The sequence below is a fragment of the Dipodomys merriami genome, unplaced genomic scaffold, assembly GCF_024711535.1.
Source record: "Dipodomys merriami isolate MVZ:Mamm:240054 unplaced genomic scaffold, mDipMer1.0.p SCAF_106, whole genome shotgun sequence".
Classification (NCBI taxonomy): domain Eukaryota; kingdom Metazoa; phylum Chordata; class Mammalia; order Rodentia; family Heteromyidae; genus Dipodomys; species Dipodomys merriami.
Genome location: NW_027202338.1, coordinates 2,365,383 through 2,391,499, shown reverse-complemented (window position 1 = coordinate 2,391,499; position 26,117 = coordinate 2,365,383). Strand labels below are relative to the sequence as shown.

The 26,117-nt window shown below is 45.1% G+C and overlaps 1 protein-coding gene and 1 long non-coding RNA gene across 3 annotated transcripts in view; one reads left to right on the top strand and one right to left on the bottom strand.

Annotated features, from left to right (window-relative positions):
* LOC138813490 (CD177 antigen-like) overlaps positions 1 to 7,202 on the bottom strand; it is a 74,323-nt gene extending 67,121 nt beyond the window's left edge. The window contains exons 1-2 of the mRNA XM_070001938.1: positions 7,114 to 7,202; positions 5,802 to 5,857 (exon numbers count right to left, since the gene is read on the bottom strand). The gene's annotated coding sequence lies outside the window, so the exon portion shown is untranslated. The remainder of the gene's footprint in view (positions 1 to 5,801; positions 5,858 to 7,113) is intronic.
* Positions 420 to 25,451, top strand: LOC138813736 (uncharacterized). Of its 2 annotated transcripts, XR_011367858.1 has the most exons (5): positions 420 to 582; positions 11,653 to 11,801; positions 11,878 to 12,654; positions 22,972 to 23,052; positions 25,117 to 25,451. It is a non-coding gene; the product is annotated as an uncharacterized lncRNA (long non-coding RNA). The 2 variants fall into 2 exon arrangements; XR_011367857.1 differs by lacking the exon at positions 11,878 to 12,654 and having other exon boundaries at positions 25,117 to 25,448.
* The last annotated feature ends 666 nt before the right edge of the window (positions 25,452 to 26,117 follow it).

The following is a 26,117-nucleotide window of genomic DNA, read 5'->3' as shown; positions in this document are numbered from 1 at the left end:
ACAAATGAACGAACAAAAAACCTTCTGCATCCTCATCTAAGTTAGGGAACAAAACAAGATCTTCCACTTACACTACTGGTAGATGAGGTGGATCCTATCCAAGCCTGGCTCTGGGCCCCCAGGTTTCAGGAAGACCAGAGCACGCACGCACACACGCACGCATGCACGCAGGACAGCATCTCCACCAGCTAAGTGTCACCTGGAGGCCCAGGGAAGCTGAGTGACTTGGAAGGAACTGCGGCTGACTGCCCCTGTCCCCCAGAGCTCACTGTCCCCAAACCTCCCCCCCCCCTTGAGGACAGAGACAGAAATGAAAGCCCTTGCTGAGGGGAAATGGGTGGGGACCCGCAGCACCTGAAGCATGGAAGGAAAATGTGAGTCAGAGGTGGAGGGCTTGCTTCACAAAGGCCTGCAGGTGATCATCCACTCTTGGACCTCCCCTCTTGGGGGCCCCCTACCACAGCCCCAGAGAGAGGAAGATCTTAGGCCACACTGCTGGCTTACAGAGAGGAGAGCAGGACCCCTTCCAGAAGAGCAGGCCGCCAACACCAGGGTTTCAGATATTCTGCTAGTCCAAGCAAGGTAAGACTTATGGATTTCAATTTTTAAAAATATATTTTGGGTCAATACTAGGGTCAGTACTGGTTGAGCCATACCCAAGATTTTACTTTTTATTTACTTAATTTTTAGCAGTCCTGGGGCTTGAACTCAGGATATGGACACTGTCCCTGAGCTTTTGTGCTCAAGCCTAGCTAGCACTCTACCATTGAGTCATAGCTCAAATTTTGGCTTTTTGTTTCCTTGATTGTTGACTGAAGATAAGAATCTCAGGGACTTTCCTGCCTGGGTTGGCTTGGAACATGATCCTCAAATCTCAGCCTTTTGAGTAGCTACAATGTCAGGCGTGAACCACTGGCGCCTGGCTAGGCCAAGAAATTTTTTTTTTTTTAATTCTTTATTGTGATTAAGCGATTACATAATTTCCCAAATTTCACAGCATTGTGGGATAGTAATGCTTAGTTAAAGTCACAAACACATTCTAACTTTCATGGGGCAAATTGTCTATCACAGTCTATAACATTTATGAGTTCTATGAGCTTTGTGATAGTTATTTCTTCCACATTGGGTGATATGCACATTTCTTTTGTTTTGCAGAGCATCAGCTGTTCCCTCTTTCCCACTTGTTCCCTCCCTCCCATCGCTGCCATTGAGTTGCTTAGTTCATTTTGGTCAATGTCCGGTCTAGCTGATGGGTCCCACTGTTGTATGTTTTTCCCTGATTCCCTCTAGTTCTGTGTGGTCCTCCTGGCTTCCCTCCGGTGTACACATATATACCATATATGTGATCAGCAGCATAGGGGTTATTTAGTAGTGATTTGACCAGATGAGTGGAGGTCCTTTGTTTCTTAAATCTTGTTAATTTTGTCATATCACCTTACATTTTGGATTTAACATCCATTTATCAAGGAGACCATGTGCCATTTTTGTCTTTGCTCTTGGCTTACCTCACTCAACATGATCTAGCTCCATCCATTTCTCTGCAAATGCCATTATTTTGTCCTTTCTAATGGCTGCATAATATTCCATTGTGTATAGATACCACAATTTTTGGATCCATTCATCTGTGGTGGGACATCTGGGTTGTTTCCGTATCCTGGCTATTGTGAACAGTGCTGCAATAAACATGGAGGTGAATGTGTCCTTGTATACTGGTTCCAGTTGTTCAGGACAGATGTCTAGAAGTGGTATGACTGAGTCATAAGGGAGGTCTATATTTAGCTTTCTGAGGACCCTCCAGACTGCTTTCCAAAGTGGTTGTATCAGTGTACATTCCCACCAGAAGTGTAATAGGGTTCCTCTTTCTCCGCATCCCCTCTAGCATTTGTCGTTGGCTGACTTTAGGATGTGGGCCATTCTGACTGGGGTCAGATAGTATTTCAGGGTTGTTTTTATTTGCAGTTCCTTCACAACCAGGGATGGTGAACATTTCCTTGTGTGTTTCTTTGCCTTTTTTTTTTTTTTTGGTCCGGTCGTGGGGCCTGAACTCTGAACTCTGGGAACTGTCTCTCAGCTCTTCAGCTCAAGGCTAGCGCTCTACCACTTGAGCCACAGCGCCACTTCTGGCTTTTTTCTTTTTGCTTATGTGGTGCTGAGGAATCAAACCCAGGGCCTCAGGCATGAAAGGCAAGCGCCCTACCACTGAGCCACCTTTCCAGCCCCTCTTTGCCATTTTTATCTCTTCTTCTGAGAAGTCCCTCTTTAGTTCCCTTGCCCATTTAGTAACTGGTTTGTTAGGTTTGGGAGGGATTAGTTTCTTGAGTTCCCTGTATATATTGGATATTAACCCCTTGTCTGATATATTGCTGGTAAATATTTTCCCCAGTTAGTTCGTTGTCTTTCTAGCTTGGTTGCTATAGTTTTAGCTGTGCAGTAACTTTTTATTTTAAGGTAGTCCCATTGGTCAAGTCTCTCTCCAATTTGTTGTGACCCTGGGACTCGGTTCAGGAAGTTCCTGCCTGTTAGGCCAAGAAATTCCAAGCTGTCTGATGCCTTCCCAGGAGTGTACACCTGGCAGCCAATATGTAGCTTCTTCCTTTTACAGTGTGTTCTCCTTTCCCCTCAGTCTCTCATCTCCTTCCTCCCCTTCTAACAGAGAAGGGCACAAAACTTTACATTTGTGCTGTGCTTTTTACTTGTTTGTAATGAATGTTAGAAATTTTTGTTTTTGTTTGGTATTTTGTCAGTCCTGGGTCTTGAACTAGGGGCCTGGGCACTGAACTTTTTTTGGTTTTTTTTTTTTTTGGGTCCGGTTGTGGGGCCTGAACTCTGGGCCTGGGCACTGTCCCTCAGCTCTTCAGCTCAAGGCTACTGCTCTACCACTTGAGCCACAGCGCCACTTCCGGCTTTTTTCTTTTTGCTTATGTGGTGCTGAGGAATCGAACCCAGGGCCTCATGCATTCAAGGCAAGCGCTCTGCCACTGAGCCACCTTTCCAGCCCCTGAACTTTTTTTTTTCTGAACTTTTTTGCTCAAGGCTAGCGCTCTACCACTTTATGCCACACAGCTCCACTTCCGGTTTTCTGGTGGTTCATTGGAGATAAGAGTCTCACGGACTTTCCTGCCCAGGCTGGCTTTGAACCTGGAGCCTCAGATCTCAGCCTCCTGAGTAGCTAGGATTACCAACCACCAGTGCCTGATGAATGTTAGAATTTTTTTATAGCAGGTGTTTTGATCTGCCTGCTCTTCCTTGTTATGTTCCCCCCACCAAAAGAAGAAAAAAAGCTCTTCCTTTTCTTTTCCCCTGTCTACATCTCCTCATCAATTCACTACCTCCATTTTCTAAGACTTCCTGGTAAATTAGCATGTGACACCCACTCCCTCTAGGGTTAAGAATACCTGGCAATATGTCTGAAAAATCTGAATCTGGGAGAAAACGTTTAAATAGAAGAGCACACAACCAGCCTGGCACCAGCGCTTATGCCTATAATCCTTGCTACTCAGGAGGCTGAGATCTGAGGATGGCAGTTCAAAGCCAGCCAGGGCCGGAAAATACATGAGAGCCTTATTTCCAATAAACTACCAAAAAAAAGCTGGAAGTGGAGCTCTGGTTCAAGTGTCAGGGACAGTGCCCACATCCTGAGTTCAGTTCCCAGACCCTCTGGGCTCTCTTTTCCTCCCTGGCCCCTACCACCCCAGGCTTGCTGGAGCTTTGGCAAAGCTCTTCCTAATGCCAGGTAGTTGTTCTGCCTCAGTGGTCCACAGGTGTCTAACATACCTCAAACCCAGTCTGACATCTCAGCCTCTCACCTAACCCTCATGCTTATCCTAGGACTAAAGACATCTAAGCCCAGAACCCCAGATACAGCTCAGAGCCCCCTTTGGAGTCCTCTTCCTCCTCCTTCCTCCTCTACTCTTCCTCCTCCTCCTCCTCTTCCTCCTCGTCCTCCTCCTCCTCGTCTCAGGCAAGTGCCTGGCTCTGGCTCTTTTCCCCCTGCTCTCTGTACCCTCTCGTTGCCCAGCTTAGATGTGAGTCTTTCAAGTATATTTTCCCAACAAATTAGCTTGGAATATGTGTCCTGAAAGACATTTCTGACCAGCCACATTCCACTTAAATCCCTTAGTGTCCCCAGCACCTACCCACCCACAACTACACATACTCACGCACACACAAGTCCAAACGTCCAAACTCCGAAAGCTGGGAGTCAAAGGTTTCACAATCTAGTGTACACTCTACCCTTCCTGCTACCAAAGAGGCCCAGGAGAAGACCTCACCAATATCAGGTGCCTGTGACTCAAGCCTGGGAGGCTGAGATCGAAGAATCAATGTTCAAAGCTAGTCTGTGAGACTTTCTTCTTTTGTTTTTTTTGTTTTTGTGAGTCATCGGGCTTGAACTCAGGGCCTAGGCACTGTCCCTGGGCGCTTTTTTTTTGAGGGGGGGGTCACTTGTGGGGCTTAAACTTGATGCCTGGCACTGTCCCTGAGCCTCTTTGTGCTCAAGGGAAGTGCTCTACCACTTCAGCCACAGCATCACCTCTAGCTTTTTGAGTGGTTAATTGGAGATAAGAGTCTGGTGGGGACTTTTCTGCCCAGGCTGGCTTCCAACTGCAATTCTCAGATCTCAACCTTCTGAGTAACTACGATTACAGGCATGAGCCACCAGCGCCTGGCTCTGTGAGATCCTTGTTTCCAATAAACCACAAAAAGTCAGATGTGGAGCTGTGGCTTAAGTAGAGCATTAGCTGTGAGCACAAAAGCTCAAGGACAGCACCCAGGCACTGAGTTCAAGCCCCAGGAATGGCAAATAAATTTGAAGGAAGAAAGGAAAGAGCAAAAGAAAGAGAGAGAGAAGAGAGAGAGAGAGAGAGAGGAAGAAAGAGAGAGAGAGAGAAAGAAAGAAAGAAAGAAAGAAAGAAAGAAAGGAAGGAAGGAAGGAAGGAAGGAAGAAAGAAAGAAAGAAAGAAAGAAAGGAAGGAAGGAAGGAAGGAAGGAAGGAAGGAAGAAAGAAAGAAAGAAAGAAAGAAAGAAAGAAAGAAAGGAAGGAAGGAAGGAAGGAAGGAAGGAAGGAAGGAAGAAAGACCTAGCCAAAAATTTCCACCCATTCCACTTGCCTAAAAGGCCATACATATAGCCAAGAGCTCATTGTCAAAAGGGGACATGATACCCTGCATGAATGACATCTGAGGGTGCATGCTGGGGCCCAGAAGGGATGACAGGGACTTCACTGAAGAAGGGGCCGCGGAAAGGACGGCCACTGCATTGGAGCCATAGAGCGTGGGTTCACTTTAGTCTCATCTCGTTTGGCAGAAGGTACAGGAAAGGCCTTAGAGAGACAAACCCACTCACAGGTCAGACCCAGATCCTGGCCTACAATTCCGTTTTTTTCTTTTTCTGCTAACAAACCTAGAGGACTCTCCTGTGAGCATCCGTCAATCTAGGATTCCCTCAAGCTTCCCCTTTGGCCCTCCGCAAGACACCCTCCCCGCCCCACCAGTTGTAGACTTCAAAAAACAGGAAGACGTGAGCTTTGGCACCTGTTCAGGTTAGAACTCTAGAGGCCAAACACAAGGCCTTTTGACTATAGAGAAAAAAAAAAAAAAAAGACCCATTGTTTCAGTGGGTGGACCCAAACCATAATAGGAGTTAGGAAAAACAGTTTCTTGGTGCCCAGAGATGAGAACTTGACCCTAAAATATCAAGTTGGCTAGGGGAAGGCAGGAAAGGAATATGTACTTTGTGAAAAATAGAGGTAATTACAAATAGTTCTTACTTTCCTCTAAGTTTTGGCTTTGTTTTTTCCTCACCGTGCTCAGCAGGGCCTTCTAAGACTTCTAAGAGCTGGTGGCTTAGGTGCAGCTTCCTGGAGCATAGAGAAATGGAGAAGAGATAGAATTTGTTTCCATTAGGAGGCTATTAGAAAAAAGAACCACTCTATCTTGTCCATAATTGCTGGGGGGATGGGGGAGAAAATCAACTCAAAGTTTTATGCCAACCCAACAAGAAAATAAACCTTTCAGGACAATGCGACAACCTGTCTTAGGGACTGAGGCTGCGTGACTTAGTAATACACAAAAATGGCTGAGCCTTAAATGGTAACTTCACTAGTACTTTCTCCCCTGTCAATACATCTGGAAAACACTTGATTTTGATTCTACGTTGCCAGGATGTTCATCTCATAAAATGTGGTTGACCAGCTGGGCTAGCCATAACCCTAGCCACCTACAGTGGCTCACACTTGTAAGCCCAGCTGCTTAGGAGGCTATAGGTAAGAGGACTACAGTGTGAGACACTGTGATTTTACCTGAAAAATGAAGCAAAGAGGGGAAAGAGAATTATGGTTCAAATGGTGCCAGTTTCTGAGTTTTAACCCTGGTACCAAAAAAAAAGTAAAACAAACCAACCAACCAACCATAGTTGAAGCATGGTGCCAGTGGCTCACATTGTAATCCCAGCTACTGAGGGGGCTGAGATCTGAGAATCGTGGTTCAAAGCCAGCCTGGGCAGGAAAGTCTACAAGACTCTTATTTCTAATAAGTTATGAACCAACAGGAAGTGGAGATGTGGTTCAAGTGGTAGAGCTCTAGCTTTGAGCAAACAAAGCTCAGGGACAGTGCCCAGGCCCTGGGTTAAAGCCCCAAGACTAACACACACACACACACACACACACACACACACACACACACACACACACACACACACACACACACACACACACACACACACACACACACACACACAACACATGTGCCAGGTGCTTCATGCCTGTTATCCTAGCTACTCAGGAGGCTGAGATCTGAAGATCATGGTTCAAATCCAGCCCTAGCAGCACAGTAAGTGAGACTGTTATCACCAATGAACCACCAGAAAACCACAAGTAGAGCTATGGCTCAAAGTGGTAGAGTGCTGGCCTTGAGCTGAAGAGCTCTAGGACAGTGCCCAGGCCCAGAATTCAAGCCCCAAGACAAAAAAAAAAAAAAAAAAAAGCAAATTGAAATTGAGATAATGAAAGGCACTGAATATAGTTCACCTGGGAGTGAAAATCCTTTCAGGCCTGCCCTCTCACCACCAGTTTTCTTGCTTCCTTGTCCATTTTCTTCCTTATTTCCCACTACTTACTCAGTCTAAGCTGCCATTTAGAAAAGAAAGCCATACTGCCCAGTCGCTTGCAATTCTGCTGGAATATTCTTGTGATGGAAGGGTCTGCTCTCTACTCAAGGCACGCACTGTATTTATATGGTTTTAAAACGAACTGCTTTTTATGTCCAAATAAAACTTATACATGCTTCCTCTTATCCATACCAGCTCCAATTCTATTCTGGCACATTTCCTTGATGGATTTTTTTTCATTTCATCTTTGTCTTTATTATAAAGATAGTACATGAGGCAATATGGATCACTTGGGCCACAATAAGTAATTCTCTTTTTTGTTGTTGTTCATGAGACTTGAACAAGGCCTGGATGTTGTCTCTAAGCTCTGTTGCTCAAGGCTAACACTCTACCACTTTGGGCCACAGAACCCCTTCTGATTTTCTGGTGAGTAATGGGTGATAAGAGTCTCACAGATTTTTCCTGCCCATGATCCTCCTGATCTCTGAGATTATGGGATGTGCCTCACTTGTGCCTTCTGAGATACTCAGATCTCAGCCTCCTGAGTAGCTAGGATTACAGGTGTGAGCCACTGGTACTAGGCTTAAGGAATTCCATTTAGCAAAGTAAATGTTATTTGTGAAAACATTTCCCTCAAGCCTGTTTCTAGGCTTCGCCTTTGGCAAAACCATTGCATTCTAGAACACATTCCTGGACTTCTAGGAGATAATTACGAGGACAGCAGCCCTGCAGTTGAGTAAGGAGTTTTCCAGAATGCAATGGGTGAGCTAGGGCTTCCCAAACTTTCCATCCTGCCAGAATGACGGCTGCAAAAGACTTTGCCATCTTAGATGACTGGGCAGTGCCTTTGCCATGATGACAAGAGTTCACATTTATTCAGCACTCACTTTGTGCTAATTACTATCATAGGAATTTTGTATGCAGCTATAGTACATACATACACATGCACACACACACACACACACACACACACACACACACACACACACACACACACACACACAATCTGTCAGTGTTATCTTCCTCATTTTTACAAATTAAAAAATCTGGGGCAACCAGGTGCTGATGGCTCATGCCTGTAATCTTAGCTACTCAGGAGGCTGAGATCTGAGGATCCCTGAACAAAGCCAGCTTGGGCAGAAAGGTCTATGAGACTCCTACCTTCAATGAAACACACAGACACACAGACACAGACACACACAGACACAGACACACACAGACACACACAGACACACAGACACAGACACAGACACAGACACGGACACAGACACACACACACACACACACACAGACACACACACACACACACACGCCAGAAGTGGTAGAGCACTAGCCTTGAGGACAAAAGCTCAGGGACAGCATTAGGACCCTGAGTTCAAGCCCCAGGACTGGCACCAAGGGGGGGGGGGAAACTGAGGCAGAGAAATTAAGCAATGTTTGTGACATGATATAAGTCCATAATTTAACCTCACCCCTCTACTCAATCTGGGTAGTGGATGTCATAAGACTTCTGAGATCTCCTGAATAAAATCCACCTTCCAGAGAGATTCTCAGCCCCTCTACTTTTAGATTTGGCAGTCAGTATTTTGTTTTGTGTCTTGGCCTTCACGAATGCACTTGTCCCTGACACCACCTCTACAATGCCGCAGCCCTTCATAAAAACCTTGGTTATACAAACCTCAACCCCTTTCAGGAAAAGGCAGGGCTGGGTTCCCAGTCCTCATAAAAGAGTCATTTTTGACTCTTGTCAACTATTTGCACAGACATCCTCGAGCAAAAGAAAGGTGCACCAAGGAAAGAAAGTCCAATAAGGAAGTCGAAAGTGGGAGAGTCCTTGGAACAGTCACAAAAGGGAGGAGATGGCACATCCAGAAACAGCAATAAAACATGCCCAGGGCTTGTGGCCTTTGAACAGTGGCGGCTCCACCTGTCTCTTTCTGTGCCCATTGGCATGACTTCCTTCTTGGCTAACTGCCTCTCCTGGCCTCACTTTCCCATATCAGGAGTAGAGGCCTAGGAGCTGGGACCGACCTGATGCTGAGCTGGAGGGCAGAGGAAGCGGGAAAGGGGAGGCTGGAGGAGGGCTCAGTGTGACTCACCTATGTCCACACACAATACATCCCTGGGCAGGGAATGGATTAATGAGGGCTGTGCTGCGGGATGGGTGGTTTCAAGATCTGCACTTCCTCCTCGGTGCCCAGATGGAGAGCTGGAGTGGGTGGGGCATGGGAAGTTGTCACAGGCCTCTCCCACTGAGAAACCCACTGCCTCTCCCTTCTGGGGACTGTAACCCCTCTGTTGGGTTGCATTCCTTCGTGTGAGGTCACTTGTTTTTCTGAATTGTGGGTTACAAGGGGGAAAAAAATCTCAACTGGATTCTTTAAAATCTTAAACACTCCATTCAGTTCAAGAGAGTCGGCCACCCCCCAAAAATGTAAGGCTTACAAGAAAGAGCTTTGATAAGCCTCTGTTTGCCACCCACAATACATTTGGGGATCACTGAGTTACAAACCAAGGAGGAGGAATCTACTATGACCTTCATGTCTGAAGCACACCATGCCGCCTTGGAGATACATACTATAATCTTAATCTTGGTTTTCCCCAGAAGCCTATTAACTTGTCCCTGAGAAAGTGGGAGGAAGCTGGGCCTATAATCCTAGCTACTCAAGAGCTGATATCTGAGGATACTGGTTCAAAGCTAGCCCGGGTAGGCTGCTATGAGACTCATAACTCCAATTAACCACCTGTGGCTTAAGTAATGAAGCTCTAGACTTGAACAAAAGCAGCTCAGGGACAGTGCCAAGGCCCTGAGTTCAAGACCCAGGACCTACAAAAAAAAAAAAAAACTTTTTTAGAAACGAAACTGGGCCGGTTGCCAGTAGCTTTTGCCTCTCATCCTAGCTACTCAGGAGGCTGAGATCTGAGGATCATGGTTCAAAGACAGCCTGGGCAGGTCTGTGAGACTCTTATCTCCAATGAGCCACCAGAAAACCACAAGTAGAGCTATGGCTCAAAATGGTAGAGCACTGACCTTGAGCAAAAGAGCTCAGAGACAGGACCCAGGCCCCATGATTTAAAAAAAAAAAAAAAGTACATGGAAAGCTCTGAGTACATTTTCAGAAAGATTAATAGGAAGAAAACATAAGTGCTTCTTAATTTAGCATCCCATTAGGATTGTCTAGAAGCTTGCTTTTTTTTTAAAATGGTGCCAGTACTAGGGCATGAACTTGGGGCCTAGTACTCTCACTCTCACTTATGGCTGGAAAGCTACCACTTGAGCCATGCCTCTATGTCCAGCTTTCTGCTAGTTCAGAGCATCTTGAATCTATTTGCCCAGGAACATGGAGGAGAAATCCTCCTGTGCAGTTAGGATTATAAGCGTGAACCACTAGTGCCTGGTTTGCTTTTTGTTTTTTAAAATTTATTAGTATTAATATTATTATATTAATTATTGTTATAAAATCACATCATATATTATATTCCAGCATATATTATCATGTTAATTTTTTGTTTTTTTTGGTCCGGTTGTGGGGCCTGAACTCTGGGCCTGAGCACTGTCCCTCAGCTCTTCAGCTCAAGGCTAGTGCCCTACCACTTGAGCCACAGTGCCACTTCCGGCTTTTTTCTTTTTGCTTATGTGGTGCTGAGGAATCGAACCCAGGGCCTCAGGCATGCAAGGCAAGCGCTATACCACTGAGCCAACTTCCCAGCCCCTATCATGTTAATTTATATTATTATATTAGTTTGAAATAATTTCAGGCTCTCAAAAATATTTCCACAATAGTCAAAAACTCTATATACTTCTCACTCAACATTCTCAAATACTAACATCTTAGCAATCCACAGTATAATCATCCAAGCCTGAATTCCAACACACACACAAAAATTACAGTCCTGTTTTTGTTATCGTTGGTGGTGATGTTTGTTTTTGCCTCTAAGGTTGTTTGTTTTTTAGGAGAGCAAAGGAGGGGTGCAGAAAGTGGGGGAGAAAAGGTGAACAAATGCAGTCATGCTATTCAGCATACATTATGTGGAAAATGAACTATGCAATTTGTGGACAGGAGTGGGAGAGGTAAACTGGGGGGAGGCGAAGGAAAGAGTGACATTGTCCAAAAGAGAAATACACTCTTTACCTTTACAATAGCTTTATGCTAAAAAATAAAAATTAAAAAAAACCTTTATACTAATAATAAAATTATATATATATATATATATATATTTGTTTGTTTGTTTAAATTAGAAGCCAGGCACCAGTAGCTCATGCCTATAATCAGGAGGCTGAGATCTGAGGATCACAATTTGAAACCAGCCCCTGAAGGAAAGCCCATGAAACTCTTATCTCCAATTAACCACCAGAAAACCAGAAGTGGCTCTGTGCCTCAAAGTAGTACAGCATTAGCCTTGAGTGAAAAAGCTCAGAGACAAGGGTGGCCCTGAGTTTGAGCCCCATGACCAACATAAGAAAAACAAATAGAGTCCTAGAAATCATGAAGAAGACTGGAAGACATGAAGTAAATGACTAGCATTCTTGGTCTATTTCCCATCCAGACCTCAAAGAAATCTTCACTGCAGTGAAAGCAGGCACCATGCCACCTTACCACGATGAGCCTGACATGAGAATTATAAATCTTGATGTACACATATGGCCACACTTGGCTAGGATTGAATGAACTAAGCCACACAACCCCAAGTCAGAGGTAAGTGATCTGCTGTAAACAAAATGTGGTTTGTTTGGTTGGTTGGTCTTTTATCTTTAATCTCTTCTCAAGCTAGATGGTGAGAACGCTGTGGTAAATTCATGAAATAGGACTGTGTGCACATCTGTCCCCGCACGGTTGCAGCAAGGAAATACTCGACTCAACTTCCTAACGGTGTTATCGTGGAGTAACCTCAAAGCCATTTCATCAGCACCAGTGAGCACCAGTGGCTCACGCCTGTCATCCTTGCTACTCAAGAGGCTGAGATTAGCCGGGCGCTGGTGGCTCACCCCTGTAATCCTAGCTACTCAGGAGGCTGAGATCTGAGGATCACGGTTCAAAGCCAGCCCGGGCAGGAGAGACCATGAGACTCCTCTCTCCAATAAACCACCAGAAAACCAGAAGTGGCGCTGTAGCTCAAGTGGTAGAGCGCTCGCCTTGAGCTGAAGAGCTGAGGGACAGCGCCCAGGCCCAGAATTCAAGCCCCATGACTGACAAAAAAAAAAAAAAAAAAGAGGCTGAGATTGCAAGATCACCATTCAAAGCCAGCCTGGGCAGGAAAGTCCATGAAGATCTACTCTCCAGTGAACCATCAAAAAGCCAGAAGTGGAGCTATGGCTCAAGTGGTAGAGGGCTAGCCTTGAGGGAAAAAAAAAAAAAATGAAAAACAAAAAGCACCCAAAAGCTCAGGGACAGCACCTAGGCCCTGAGTTCAAGCCCCAGAACTGAGTATGTTCCACTCAAGAGTGTGCAGCATTGGCATTTCCACGGAGGAGGGAGGAGAGCCGAACCCAGGGAACAGGAAGGCAGTGATGGCCTCTTCAGAAAGAAAGGTTTAAGGAGAGGAAATTAGGTAAGCTTACAAAAGTCTGTTAAATGAAGTAAGTCAGGATCAAAGAGACAAAGAATGCACTTTTTTCTCATGTGGAAATTTGATCTAATTTCTCAATAGATACATGCAAGTCTACAGGGGCATATGCGTACACACACGAATGTATGAACTGAGGGATGGTATATGCAGGGGACGATTCCAGTGGTGTACTTCCTTTGAACAGCTAACTTACAGTTCACAAAACCAACATCAGGAAGCTGGTACTTGAAGTATCGGGAAGGGCTGGGGGAGGCTGAGCAGGAGGGAGGTACAAGAAGGAAGAGAGGCCAGGTGGGAGAATGCAGTTATAATATTCAAGACATAGATGTAAAACTGGAACTAGGGAAATGGAGGGGAAGGGTGGGTTAGGAGACACGGAGGTGAACGATGAAAGGGGGTGATCAAGACGTGTGGTCCTCATAAACTGACAGGTTAAACTCAGTCTACTTTGTAGAACTACTTAAAGTTAATCAGATGAAAATTAATCAGAAGATGGGTGCTGGTAGCTCACACCTGTAGTCCTAGCTACTCAGGAGGCTGAGATCTAATGATTTCCAGCCCAGGCAGGAAAGTCTGTAAGAGTCAAAAAAAAAAAAAAAAGCCATAATTGAAGCTGCGGCTCAAGTGGTAAAGCTCTAGTCTTGAGTAAAAGCAGCTCAGGGATGGTGCCAAGGCCCTGAGCTCAAGCCCTAGGACTGGCATGTGTGCGTGTGTGCATGCATGCACATACACACACACACACACACACACACACACACACACACACACACACACACACTTACTTGAGAGGAAAGAATGGAGAGAATGAATAACCTTGTAATACTGCAAGTATATACAAAGGCAGCAGAAAGAAACTCAACCAAAGCTGTTATTAATGGGGGATGGGAGGGGGATGGATAGGCTGTGTCTGGGTGGGGACTGGGGGAGAGGTGCTGATGGAGAGGATAAGAGGGTTAATACAGTCAAGAAGGATTATTAGCCACTATGAAAACAGAACGAGGAAACCGGTTAGGGATCTATTTTTTATAAGCCAATAAAAAATAGATAGGGAGATTTGAGGGGTGAAAGGAGGGGGAAGAGGAGGAAGAGAAGAAAAGGAAGAGAAGAGGAGAGAGAAGGAAAGAAGGAAAAAGAAGACTGAGTGTGGCGGCACAAGCCTGTAATCCTAGCTATTTGGGAGGCAGATAAGGGGGGGATCACAATTTGAGGCCAACCTGGACATAAAAGTTCCTAAGGAAATGAACAATGCAACTTGTGGACAGGGATGGGAGGGGAAAACTGGAGGAAAGCAAAGGAAGGGGGAGGGGAAACGAGGAAAGCAAAGGGGGGGGGGGGACAATGTCCCAAAGAGAAATGGACGCAATACTGGAATTGTGAAATGGTATCCCTTCTGTGCAATACCTTAGTGATAACAATACAATTATATGTATCTTAAAGTTCCAAACAATCCATCTCAACCAACCAGGGGCCATGGTGTGTGCCTATCACCCCAGCTAGAGAGGAAGTACAAGGCTGGGCATGGTGATGACCATCTGTCATCCTTAGAGACCCAGGGAAGGAAACCTAAGCGACTCACAGCCCAGGGCCTGCCTGGACATCGGCGGCAGTGGGGGGGGGGGGGGGGGTAATGGCTCAAAGTGGTAGAGCATCTGCCTAGTAAGCATGAGGCCCTGAGTTCAGTCCCTAGTGCTAAAAGAAAAACAAATAATAAATAAATAAATAAACAAATAAATAAGTGGAAGGAAAATAACGGCAGAACCTAGGGCCCATCAGAGGAATCAGAATCAATATTTAAGACCTCTGAGGTGGTCCGTGAGCAAATTAAAGTTTGAAAATAATTTCTCTAAAGTGCCTTTGAGTTCTAAAATGACAATTTCACACTCACCGCAGTCTTTCAGTTTACAGAAGAGGAAAAAAAAAGTCTATCTGTTCTCATTGGTGTGCCCTATTCCCGAACAGCCTCGCCTACATCCAGGTAGAAACACTGAGAAAGTGCTGCCATCTTGTGGCCATGTTTAGGAAATGCACTAATAAATGGGCAGGGAGGGAGGGATCCACTCACCAAGCAACTGGTGTGAATAGAATCAGCCAGGCACAGCGACTAGGGGTGAGTGTTAGACACAGCGCCACCTGTATCATAAAGTCACAGTCCAAAGGATGGTTGTTCTGGTACCCGACTGTGATGCTAGTGAAAAATCTGAATTCCAAGCCAAGCCCTGCCTTTGTAGCACTGAAAATCACTATGAGACCCAGGGCTGGAGGCTCACACACACACACACTCACACACACACACACACACACACACACATACAAGCAATCACTACTATGCTATGCATTATCAGACATCCAGCACCTGCCTGAACTCCGCTTGAATATGGGTGATTTTTTTTCCAAGGAAGCTTACTTTACTGTGACAGGTTTCTGGTTTTGGTTTTGTTTTGTTTTTTTTTTTTTGGTCGGCCGTGGGGCTTGAACTCTGGGCCTGGGCGCTGTCCCTCAGCTCTTCAGCTCAAGGCGAGCGCTCTACCACTTGAGCTACAGCGCCACTTCCGGTTTTCTGGTGGTTTATTGGAGATAGGAGTCTCACGGTCTCTCCTGCCCGGGCTGGCTTTGAACCGCGATCTTCAGATCTCAGCCTCCTGAGTAGCTAGGATTACAGGCGTGAGCCACCAGCGCCCGGCTTGGTTTTGGTTTTTTTATCCTGAGCCAAAATATATCCTGCACCTACACACCAAGCCTGCTTTCTACAGACACCAAAACGAGCCTAAAACCTTTCTGTTAGTGAAATGAGCTCCCTTCCCCTAGCTTCGAACACTCCTTCCCCTCTCCACAGCTTAGCATGCTCCCTTCCTAGGCAACACTAGGCCCGTGTAGTAAGGCAGTAAATAATCAATCAGCCTCCAACCCCCTTTACCTTGGGATGGCACTTCTCTGGAGCAGCTACCACCATATAAGACAAGAGCCCCTTAGAGTGATCTTCAGGTCTAGGCAGATTCAGGATCCCTATCTACTACTTGGACAGCAGCCATAAATCCTAGTCCGACATGATGAAGCCCCTGGCCCACACGTCCACACCAGGGTCTCCACTCCTAGCCCCTTCTAGCCCCTCCTAAACCTCCTAGATCTAGGTCACCTCAGACAATAGCTGGTGCTTCTTCTCACTTCTCCCTTGTAAGAAGGGGTCTTGCCAGCCCTTACCCAGGAATAAACCTTTCTTTGTTCTCTGTACCTGGATGTCTGCATGGTTTTCTGGCAAAAATCTAAAAATCTAACGCTTTCACTCTGCAAACTGCTAAACCACCACCATGCGAGCACCTCTCATTTTCCCTCAGCCACTTCTCAAATGGCACCATTCAAAGGTTTTTTTTGTTTGTTTGTTTGTTTTGTCAGTCGTGGGGCCTGAACTCTGGGCCTGAGCGCTGTCCCTCAGCTCTTCAGCTCAAGGCTAGCCCTCTACCACTTGAGCCACAGTGCCACTTCTGGCTTTTTCTGCTTATGTGGAGCTGAGGAATTGAACCCAGGGCTTCATGCATGCGAGGCAAGCGCTCTACCACTGAGCCACCTTCCCAGCCCCATCCAAAGGTTTTTAAACAGAAGAAAAGCAGAAGAGTGTGACATACCGGCCATTTCTGAGCTCTCAGTCATTCTCTCTGCAGCCACTTTGCAACCCTGGAGTTCTGGGAAGGACAGAACTAATCTCTCCTAAACATCTTTACATACCGAAACTACCCCTAAGGAACCACAGACTCCACAGCACAGATTACCCTCTAGGCAAAAAAGAAAAGAAAAAGAAAGACTTGCTTACCCTGACAATAACCATAACTCCTCTACAATCTCTGTCAAAATGACAATTGAAAGAATGATCAACTGGGCCTCATTTTGACTGGGATTGTTTAATCATTGTATATTGCTCTCTCCCCCAGCCTCAAGTTCTTGGTCTATAAGACCTAAAACTTATGTCTATACCACCAAAGATAGTTGAAGATGGGTACAGGGTAAGTGACTCTGCCTGAGAAGTGCAGCTCCTGGAGATCAGGCCCACGCTGGTTTCAACCACAGCAGAAACTGAATTCTACAAGCGCCCTAACCAGAGCACCACAGCCGCAGATCACCCATTTCCCCGTTCTAGCACCAAGTTTATCTTTAGAAAGCCAAATCCTCCATCTGCTGATACTGAGTCCCTCCCCTCTGCTACTGCTCACTTTTCCTATATCTTGGTGAGTGCATACTGTTTTATTATGCTTTATTTTTAAAAAAAATTTGGGAGTGGAGCTGTGGCTCTAAGTAGTAGAGCATTAGCGTTGAGTGAAAAAGCTCAGGGACAGAGCCTGGGCCCTGAATTCAAGTCCCCCAACCAACCCCCAAAACATTCATTTTTAAAATTTTTAATTTTTCAAAAAAAATTTATTAAAAAATATTCATTGGCCAGATGCTGGTGGCTCATGTCTTTAATCCTAGCCAGTCAGGAGGCTGCAATCTGAGGATTCTGCTTTGCAGCCAGCCCAGGCAGACTCTTATCTACAATGAACCACCAATAAGTTGAGCATAGAGCTGTGGCTGACGTGTTAGAGCGAAGTGTTGAGCAAAAAAACTCAGGGACAGTGTCCAGGCCTTGAGTTCAGCCCTAATACCTGCACACACACACACACACACACACACACACACACACACACACGCATGCACACACACACAATACCATTTATCACAGACTTGTTGTGAAGAGTAAATAATGTACAATGCACTTCTAGAAATGGATGGTGTCCAACATTGATAGTGCAACATATGAAGTCACCCTACCGCCACCAGGGGTCGCTGCGGTGGCTGGGGCGTGGCTGGGCACAGCCTCCTTTCCCAGTGAAAAGGTTTCGCAATGCTCACCTGAACCCGAGCCAACTGGAAGCCAGAGGAAATGAGCCCCTCCTCCCTCCAAAATACTTCCCCAAAACTGACCTTAAAATAATCACATACGTGCTCAATATGCTTTCCTTAGAGAGGAAAGGGAAGTAGGTGTGACTACATGATAATATGAGGGAATAAATTACTTATCATAACAAATTATCTTCTACTTACAACATCACCTAATCATAAAATTACTTCTGGTGAAAGATGACATGCCTTAAGAATTCCTAAGCTGCAGGCATTGTCTAAGGAATACACACCTATTGTATTACTTTGTTCTGTTCTTATGCAATCTGTTTTTTATTTAACTTGGTGTTTGATACTTTCAAAAAGATTACACATATTTCGAAGTCCAGTATTCCTGCATCCAGCATTTTTTGTATGTTTATTTTGTGTTGTATTGTGTTGTATTGGTACAGGGAGTTAAACTCAGAGCTAGGGTGTTTTTTCATTCAAGACTGGTGCTCTACCACTTGAGCCACACTTCCAGTTCTAGTTTTTGCTGGTTCACTGGAGATAAGAGTCTCACAGACTTTCCTGCCTGGGCTGGCTTCAGCCTGCTGAGTAGCTAGGATGATAGGCATGAGCCACCAATGTCTATCATCCTGATTTTTTTTTTGGGGGGTGGGGGGTCCAGTCGTGAGGCCTGAACTCTGGCTTGGGCGCTGTCCCTCAGCTCTTCAGCTCAAGGCTAGTGCTCTACCAATTATGAGCCACATTGCCACTTCCGGCTTTTTTATTTTTTTCCTGCTTATGCAGTGCTGAGGAATCGAACTCAGGGCCTCATGCATGCAAGGCAAGCACTCTACCACTGAGCCACCTTCCCAGCCCCTATCATCCTGATTTTTAAGTAACATTTTACGTAACTATAATAGAAGGATCAGAACCATGAAACTGGTGTAGATATAATGTTGACAACTCACAAACATTCAAATTTTGCTAATCAGCTACTAATGCTCTTTTTTTTTTAGTGCAAGGTCCAATATAGGATCCCAAACTGAATAAAATTTAAATGTCTCTTTGATCTCCTCCTGTCCAGGAGTTGCTCAGCCTTCCCTTGTCTTTCATAAGCATAATTCTGTAAAGAATACTGGTTGCTGGGCTGGGAATGTAGTTCAGTGGTAGTGTGCTTGCCTAGCATGCACAAAGCCCTAGGTTCGATTCCTCAGTATCACATACACAGAAAAAGTTAGAAGAGGCACTGTGGCTGAAGTGGTAAAGCAAAAGAAGCTCAGGGACAGTGCCCAGGCCCTGAGTTCAAGCCCCAGGACTGGCACAAAAAAAAAAAAAAGAATACTGGTTGCCAAGTGGCAGTAGCTCGTGCCTATAATCCTAGCTACTCAGGAGACAGATCTAATTATCTAGGTTCAAAGCCAGCCTGGGCAGGAAAGTCTATGAGACTCTTGTCTCCAATTAAGCACTAGAAGATCGGAAGTAGAACTGTGGATCAAGGGGTAGAACACTAGCCTTGAGCTGAAGAGCTCAGGGACAGCGCCCAGGCCCAGAGTTCAAGCCCCATAGGGGAGGGGGGGGAATAAAAAGAATACTGGTTGCCAGGTGCTGGTGGCTCACTCCTGCAATCCTAGGTACTCAGAAGACTGAGAGAGATCAGGATCACAGTCCAAAACCAGACCAGACAGGAAGTAGAGCTGTGGCTCAAAGTGATAGAGCACTACTAGCCTTGAACACAATAGCTCAGGGACAGTGCTAGCCTTGAGCACAAAGAGGTTGAGGGACAGCACCCAGACCTTCAAGCCCAGGACTGGCCAAAAAAAAAAAAAAAAAAAGCTGGAAGTGGCACTGGGGCTTTTTCTGAGTAGTATATTAGAGATAAGAGTCTCATGTGGCTGGGAATGTGGCTTAGTGGTAGAGTGCTTGCCTAGCATGCATGAAGCCCTGGGTTTGATTCCTCAGTACCACATACAAAGAAAAAGCCAGAAGTGGTACTGTGGCTCAAGTGGCAAGAGTGTTAGCCTTGAGCAAAAGGAGCTCAGGACAGTGCCCAGGCCCTGAGGTCAAGCCCCAGGACTGGCAAAAAATAAAAATAAAAAAGAGTCTCACGGACTTTCCTGCCTGTGCTGGCTTCAAACTGTATTCCTCTGATCTCAACCTCCTGAGAAGCTAGGATTATAGGCATGAACCACCAGCACCTGGCTCTAACCCCGTTTTCTATTTATTAATTAGAAATTTCCTGTAAAAATGAGCTACTCCTTCTCTTTATTCAACTATTTACTTATGTCAGTAAGGGCTCATGGATGTTTGTAGGTTACAATCCATTATTATCATTATTTATTTTATTGTGCTGTTCATAGCATCTTAAACTGGGCCACAGAAAGCTCTGATCTTGAAACAGTCTCATGTTTTTTTTTCTTTGAGTCATTCCTTACTTTATGATACTACAAGATGTTTCAGGCTCATTTTGTAATTTTTTTTTAAATGAAAGCTAGCCCTCTACCACTCTGAGCCACAGTACCACTTCCCGTTTTTCTAGTGGTTAATTGGAGATGAGTCTCATGGACTTTCCTGCCTGGTCTGGCTTCAAACTGCGATCCTTGGATCTCAGCTTCCTGAGTAGCTAGTACTGCAGGTGTGAACCACCAGCACCCAGCTTTCCTCTTGTACTTTTCTGCCCCAGTGCTGGAATCCCCTGGTTCCTTCCACTGGGAGAATGCTATTTACCAGGGTATGGATATGCTCTTTGCTAGTCTATGACATTGGCTTGTCCGCCCTCTTGTGGACAGATCTGGGAAATACCATGCACCCTTGCCAACCCACATTTTAAAAATTATGCAAAAGGAGAACAGAAAAAGTTAAGCAACTTGCAGTTAGGAAAAAAAAAATCTAAATATTCCTCACACCTGCAACTTCACAGATCGTATCACATGGGCTAAGGCTGTTTTATAAAATAAGCTTAGAGAAAAGTTGCAAAGTGAACAAGTAGAGGTGGTACCAGCCAAAGTTTGGGAGAAAAGAGGCCAAAGATGAGCAGCTTCACTTTCAGTTATGTCCACAAAATTCAGGTCACACAGGGCCGCAGGAAAAAATAATAGACTAATCTTGGACCTAGCTTAGAACCCTAGATGTGTTACCCTTACCTTTGTGAACTTGGGTCTTTCATTTGCTTTCATTAAGCTTCAGTTTCCTCATCTGAAAATAAAGGACATAGTTATTTAGTTAACAAATATACCTCTTTTAAAGCAGTTTGATAATAATATAAAAAATATTTTTTAAAAACTGTTCTCACCAGTGGCTCACACCTGTAAATCCTAGCTAATCAGAAGGCTGAGATCTGAGGATCATAGTTCAAAGCCAGCCTGGGCAGGAAAGGCTGTGTGACTCTTGTTTCCAATTAACCACCAGAAAATGGGAAGTAGAACTATGGTTCAAAGTAGTAGAGCACTAGTCTTGAGTAAAACAGCTCAGGACAGGGCTCAGGCCCTGAGTTCAAGCCCTACAACCAACAACAACAACACACACAAACTATTAGAAAAAAATTAGATGAAGCGCCGGGCGCTGGTGGCTCACGCCTGTAATCCTAGCTACTCAGGAGGCTGAGATCTGAGGATCGCGGTTCAAAGCCAGCCCGGGCAGGAGAGACCGTGAGACTCCTATCTCCAATAAACCACCAGAAAACCGGAAGTGGCGCTGTAGCTCAAGTGGTAGAGTGCTCGCCTTGAGCTGAAGAGCTGAGGGACAGCGCCCAGGCCCGGAGTTCAAGCCCCATGACCGACAAAAAAAAAATTAGATGAAGCAGTTATGCCTGTTTCAACCATCATCATCATCATCATCATCATCATCATCATCATCATCATCATCATCATCATCATCATCATCATCATCATTATAATTTTGTGTGCTGGTCCTAGGGCTTAAACTCAGGGCCTGAGCACTGTCCCTAAGCTTTTTCATTCAAGGCTAGTGTTCTACCACTTGAGCCACAAAACACCACGTCAGCCTTTTTTGTGGTTAGTTGGAAATAAGAGCTTCAAGGATTATACTGCCTGGGCTGGATTTGAACCTTGATCCTCAGCTCTCAGCCTGAGTAGCTAAGATTACAGGCGTGAGCCACTGGTGCCTGGTTGCCTCACAGCACTTTCACAGCACAAGAACATTTGCAGAGTGGCACTGAGGAAGTGGTGCAACCCCCCACGCCCCATCTGTGTGGCAGAAAGGGCATGCGGCTGGGAAATCCGAGAGCTGTGCTGAACCTCGTGCTCCCCCAGGGCCTCTACAAACAACCTGTCCATCCACTCAGTGAAGAAACATTTACCAAGTGCCTACCCGGAGCCAGAAAACAGAAGCTTGAGTGACTAGCTCTGGTCTAATCAGGGAGAAAGGTTTTGTTTTCCTGTGCTAGGAAATGTCATCACAAAAATACCACAAGAGAAACTGCTTTTTCTCACCTGCCTCTGGAGGCTGGGAATATAAGATCAACGTGTCAGGAAGATTTGGTTCTCTTGTGGAACCTCTTGTCTTAGGTTTAGCCTGCTATAATAAAATTATTTTTAAACTTTTTTTTTTGGTTGGTTGTGGGATTTGAACTCCGGGCCTGGGCACTGTCCCTGAATGATTTTGCTCAAAGTTAATGCTCTACAACTTTGAGCCACAACACCACGCCAGTTTTCTGGTGGTTGATTGGGGAGAAGAGTCTCTTGGACTTTCCTGCCCAGGCTGGCTTTGAATCAAGATCCTCAGATCTCAGCCTCCTGAGTAGTTAGACTTACAGGGGTGAGCCACAGTGCCTGTCGAAGGGGGGGAGAGGAGGAGGAGGAGGAGGAGGTAGAGAAGGAGGAGGAGGAGGAGGAGGAGGAGGAGGAGGAGGAGGAGGAGGAGGAGGAGGAGGAGGAGGAGGAGGAGGAGGAGGAGAAGAAGAAGAAGAAGAAGAAGAAGAAGAAGAAGAAGAAGAAGAAGAAGAAGAAGAAGAAGAAGAAGAAGAAGAAGAAGAAGAAGAAGAAGAAGAAAAGAAGAAGAAGAAGAAGAAGAAGAAAAGAAGAAGAAGAAGAAGAGAATTATTCAGCAGCCAGAAAGGTGGCCCATGCCTGTAATCCGAGCTACTTAGGAAGCTGAGATCTGAAGATCATGATTGGAAGGCAACCCAGACAGGAAAGTTAGTGAGACTCTTAGCTCCAATTAACTATCAAAAAGCCAGAAGTGGAGCTGTGGCTCCAGTGATAGAGTGCTAGCCTTGAGCGTTAAGGCTTAGAGACAGGGCTCAGGCCCTGCACAAAATAAAATAAAATCTTTTTTCTTAAAGTACTCTAGATCCCCAAAGTAGAAGAAATGGCATTCTTATCATCTAGGTGGCCCAATACTGGTCTGTTTGTGGAAGTGGAGGCTGGGGGTGGGTAGGCAGGGATTTCTCTTTCCGGTTCCTGGAAGTGATCTGTTTCTTTCCTACAGAGGTCGCCAGAGGCCATAGGAACAGAAGCCAGATTTCTGGGAGGTGACTCCCAGAAGGCAGCCAAGAATGTGAGTGTAAAGGTCAGTAACTAGACTTCTTCATCATCAACAATAACAACAACAGGGGCCTGCCTGCCACCGAAACCCTCTCTGTCTCCTTTGAGCCCCTCCAAGACCAATGCACGTGTTATCTGAGCTGACCTACATAGCTTGCTACACCGACACCTGCTTTCACTGGCTCTCCAAGCACTAGGTGCCTATCCTTTTCCCCCCAAAAAGAATCTCAGGCCAGGACTAACTTCCAAAAGGCACATTTTCCTGGTCTTCCAAAAACATGTTGCATGATCTTCTCAGCCTTTTTATCTTTATTTTTTTAGTGCCAATCCTGGCGTTTGAACCCAGGGCACTCTCCCAGAGCTTTTGTTGTTCAAAGCTAGCACTCTACCACTTGAGCCACAGCACCACTTCCAGTTTTCTAGTGGTTTATTGAAGATAAAGAGTCTCATGGATTTTCCTGCCTGGGCTGACTTTGAACCATGATCCTCAGATCTCAGCTAACTGAGTAGCTAGGATTGCAGGTGTGAGCCACCGGCGCTTGTTTTTTTTTATTTTTTTTCCCCTGGTTAATTAGAGATAAGAGTCTCATAGCCCTGAGCTGGCTTCTAACTGAGAGTCTCAGATCGCAGCCTCCTGGGTAGCTAGGATTACAGGAGTGAGCTACTGGGCCAGTTTCTCAGTCTCTATTTACAGGAAAGAATGAAGCAGAGAAACCTAATGGCTTGCTCAAGGTAAAACAGCACCATAAAAATGACCTGTGGGTCTTATGTTTTATTCTTCGGCTTCCCCAATGATATCCTAGAAACCCTGACACCAAATCCTTACCCATAGAAGTCAGGAAAAAAAATAATAACTTCAAAATACTGGTGCTCACACTTAGCTGAGGTTGCCACTGTTTTGTGTTGACTGATCCCTCTTCCCACCCTGTTACAATACAAAAGTTGAGCACAAAGGCACCAGGAGATGGCCAGTAAAGTGCTGGCCAATTCCCTACTCTCAAAACAATGCTATCTTCCTGTTTAAGCAGTGATCTGTAATTTCAGATTGTTTCCTCAGAACCCCTGGGAGAAATCTCACGACAGGGCTGTGACTGTGGAAGAAGAAGTATCTTTGTGAGCATTCCAAAGACAATAGGAAGAACACTAATACATTTCAAGAGAATTACCTCCTTACAATAGAGTTCCTCCTACAGAACCATTCCTCAGCACCACAGAAGCAGGAAAAAAAAGCTGGAAGTGGCCCTGTAGCTCAAGTGGTAGAGCACTAGCATTGTGATGAAGATCTGAGGGACAGTGCCCAGGCCCAGAGTTCAAGTCCTATGACCGACAAAAAAAAAAAAAGCTGGAAAATCCATGCAGCACTAGCTTGCACCTGTAATCCTAGCTACTCAGAAGGCTGAAAACTGAGGATTACTAGTCAAAGCCTGCCTGGGCAGGAAAATCCATGATATATATATATATATATATATATATATATATATATATATATGAATATGTGTATATATTCACATATATAGACACACATATGCATATAAATAAGTATGTATGTATATAAAGTGTATATGTGTTTATAATGTATATAAAAAAACTTTATATCCAAAAAACTTTATATTTTTTTTGGTTGTGGGACTTGAACTTGGGGCCTGGGTACTGTCCCTGAGCTCTTTTGCTCAAGGCTAGCACTCTACCATTTGAGCAACAGCACCACTTCCAGTTTTCTGGTGCTTCATTAGAGATAAGGTCTTAAGGACTTTCGTGTCCAGGTTGGTTTCAAACCAAGATCTTCAGATCTCAACCTCCTAAGTAAGTAGCTAGGATTACAGGTGTGAGCACCTAACTACACTGAATAACTTGTGTGTGTGTGTGTGTGTGTGTGTGTGTGTGTGTGTGTGTGTATTAGAGGGACAGTACTGGGGCTTGACCTCAGGGCCTTGCATTTTGCTAGGCAAGCACTTTTTATCACTTGAGCCACACCTCCCCACTTCAGCCCTTGCCTTACTCATGTAATTTTTAAATTGCTCATAAAAATTAAATTTAAAAGCTGCTTTTAACATTAGCTCTACCCACTTATTTGTACGCTTGGACACAGAAGGCACCACAGGAAGCCAAACCAGCATTCTACAGCCTGCCAGCAATTTCTCAAGTGATGTCAACTAGCCTGCCTTGCTCTCCCCTTACAAGTTCCCGGAGCCCACTTTCCCCATTAACCATTCTCCATCAAGAGGTAGCCCCTCAGAGAAAAGCATTTTCCTCAACCTCATATCGATTAGTGCTGCCTCCAGCGCCCATGCTCCTGTCAGTCTCCTTTGCTCTCCTTTTACCCATTCTGGGAAGATTATAGAAAAACCTCAGTCTCCTATTTGATCTTGTCTGATCTTAAATACAATCAGGAAAGCAGCAAACAGAAATCAATAAATGGGTTTTTTTTTGGGGGGGTGCTTTGTTTGGTTTTTGCATTTGTTTGTTTTTGTTTTTTTTTTTTTGCTAGGCACTGGTGGCTCACATCTGTAATCCTAGCTACTCAGGAGGCTGAGATCTGGGAATTACGGTTCAAAGCCAACCCAGGCAGGAAAGTCAATGAGTCTCTTAACTCCAATTAACCACCAGAAAACCAGAAGTGGCGCTGTGGCTCAAGTGGTAGGGTACTCTCCTTGAGCTGAAGAGCTCAGGGAGAGCAACCAGGCACAGTGTTCAAGCCAATGATCAACCAAAAAAAAAAAAAAAATGCTTAGGGACAGCATCCAGGCCCTGAGTTCAAGCCCCAGTACTGGCACACACAAAAAAGTATGGGTATGTTAATGTATAGATGAAAGTCATTTTTTTTTCAAAGTAGGGTCTGATCATTTACATTTAATCCAGATCATCCACTTTCCTTTCTTTTTTTTTGTGGCAGTTGTGAGGCTTGAACTCAGGGCCTGGGCACTGTGCCTGAGCTCTTTTGCTCAAGGCTAGCATTCTATCACTTTGAGCCACAGCTCCACTTGTGGTTTTTGAGTGGTTAATTGGAGATAACAGTCTCAATAGGACTTTTCTGCTGGGGCTGTGTTCAAACCGTGATCCTCAGATCTCAACCTTCTGAGTAAATAGGAT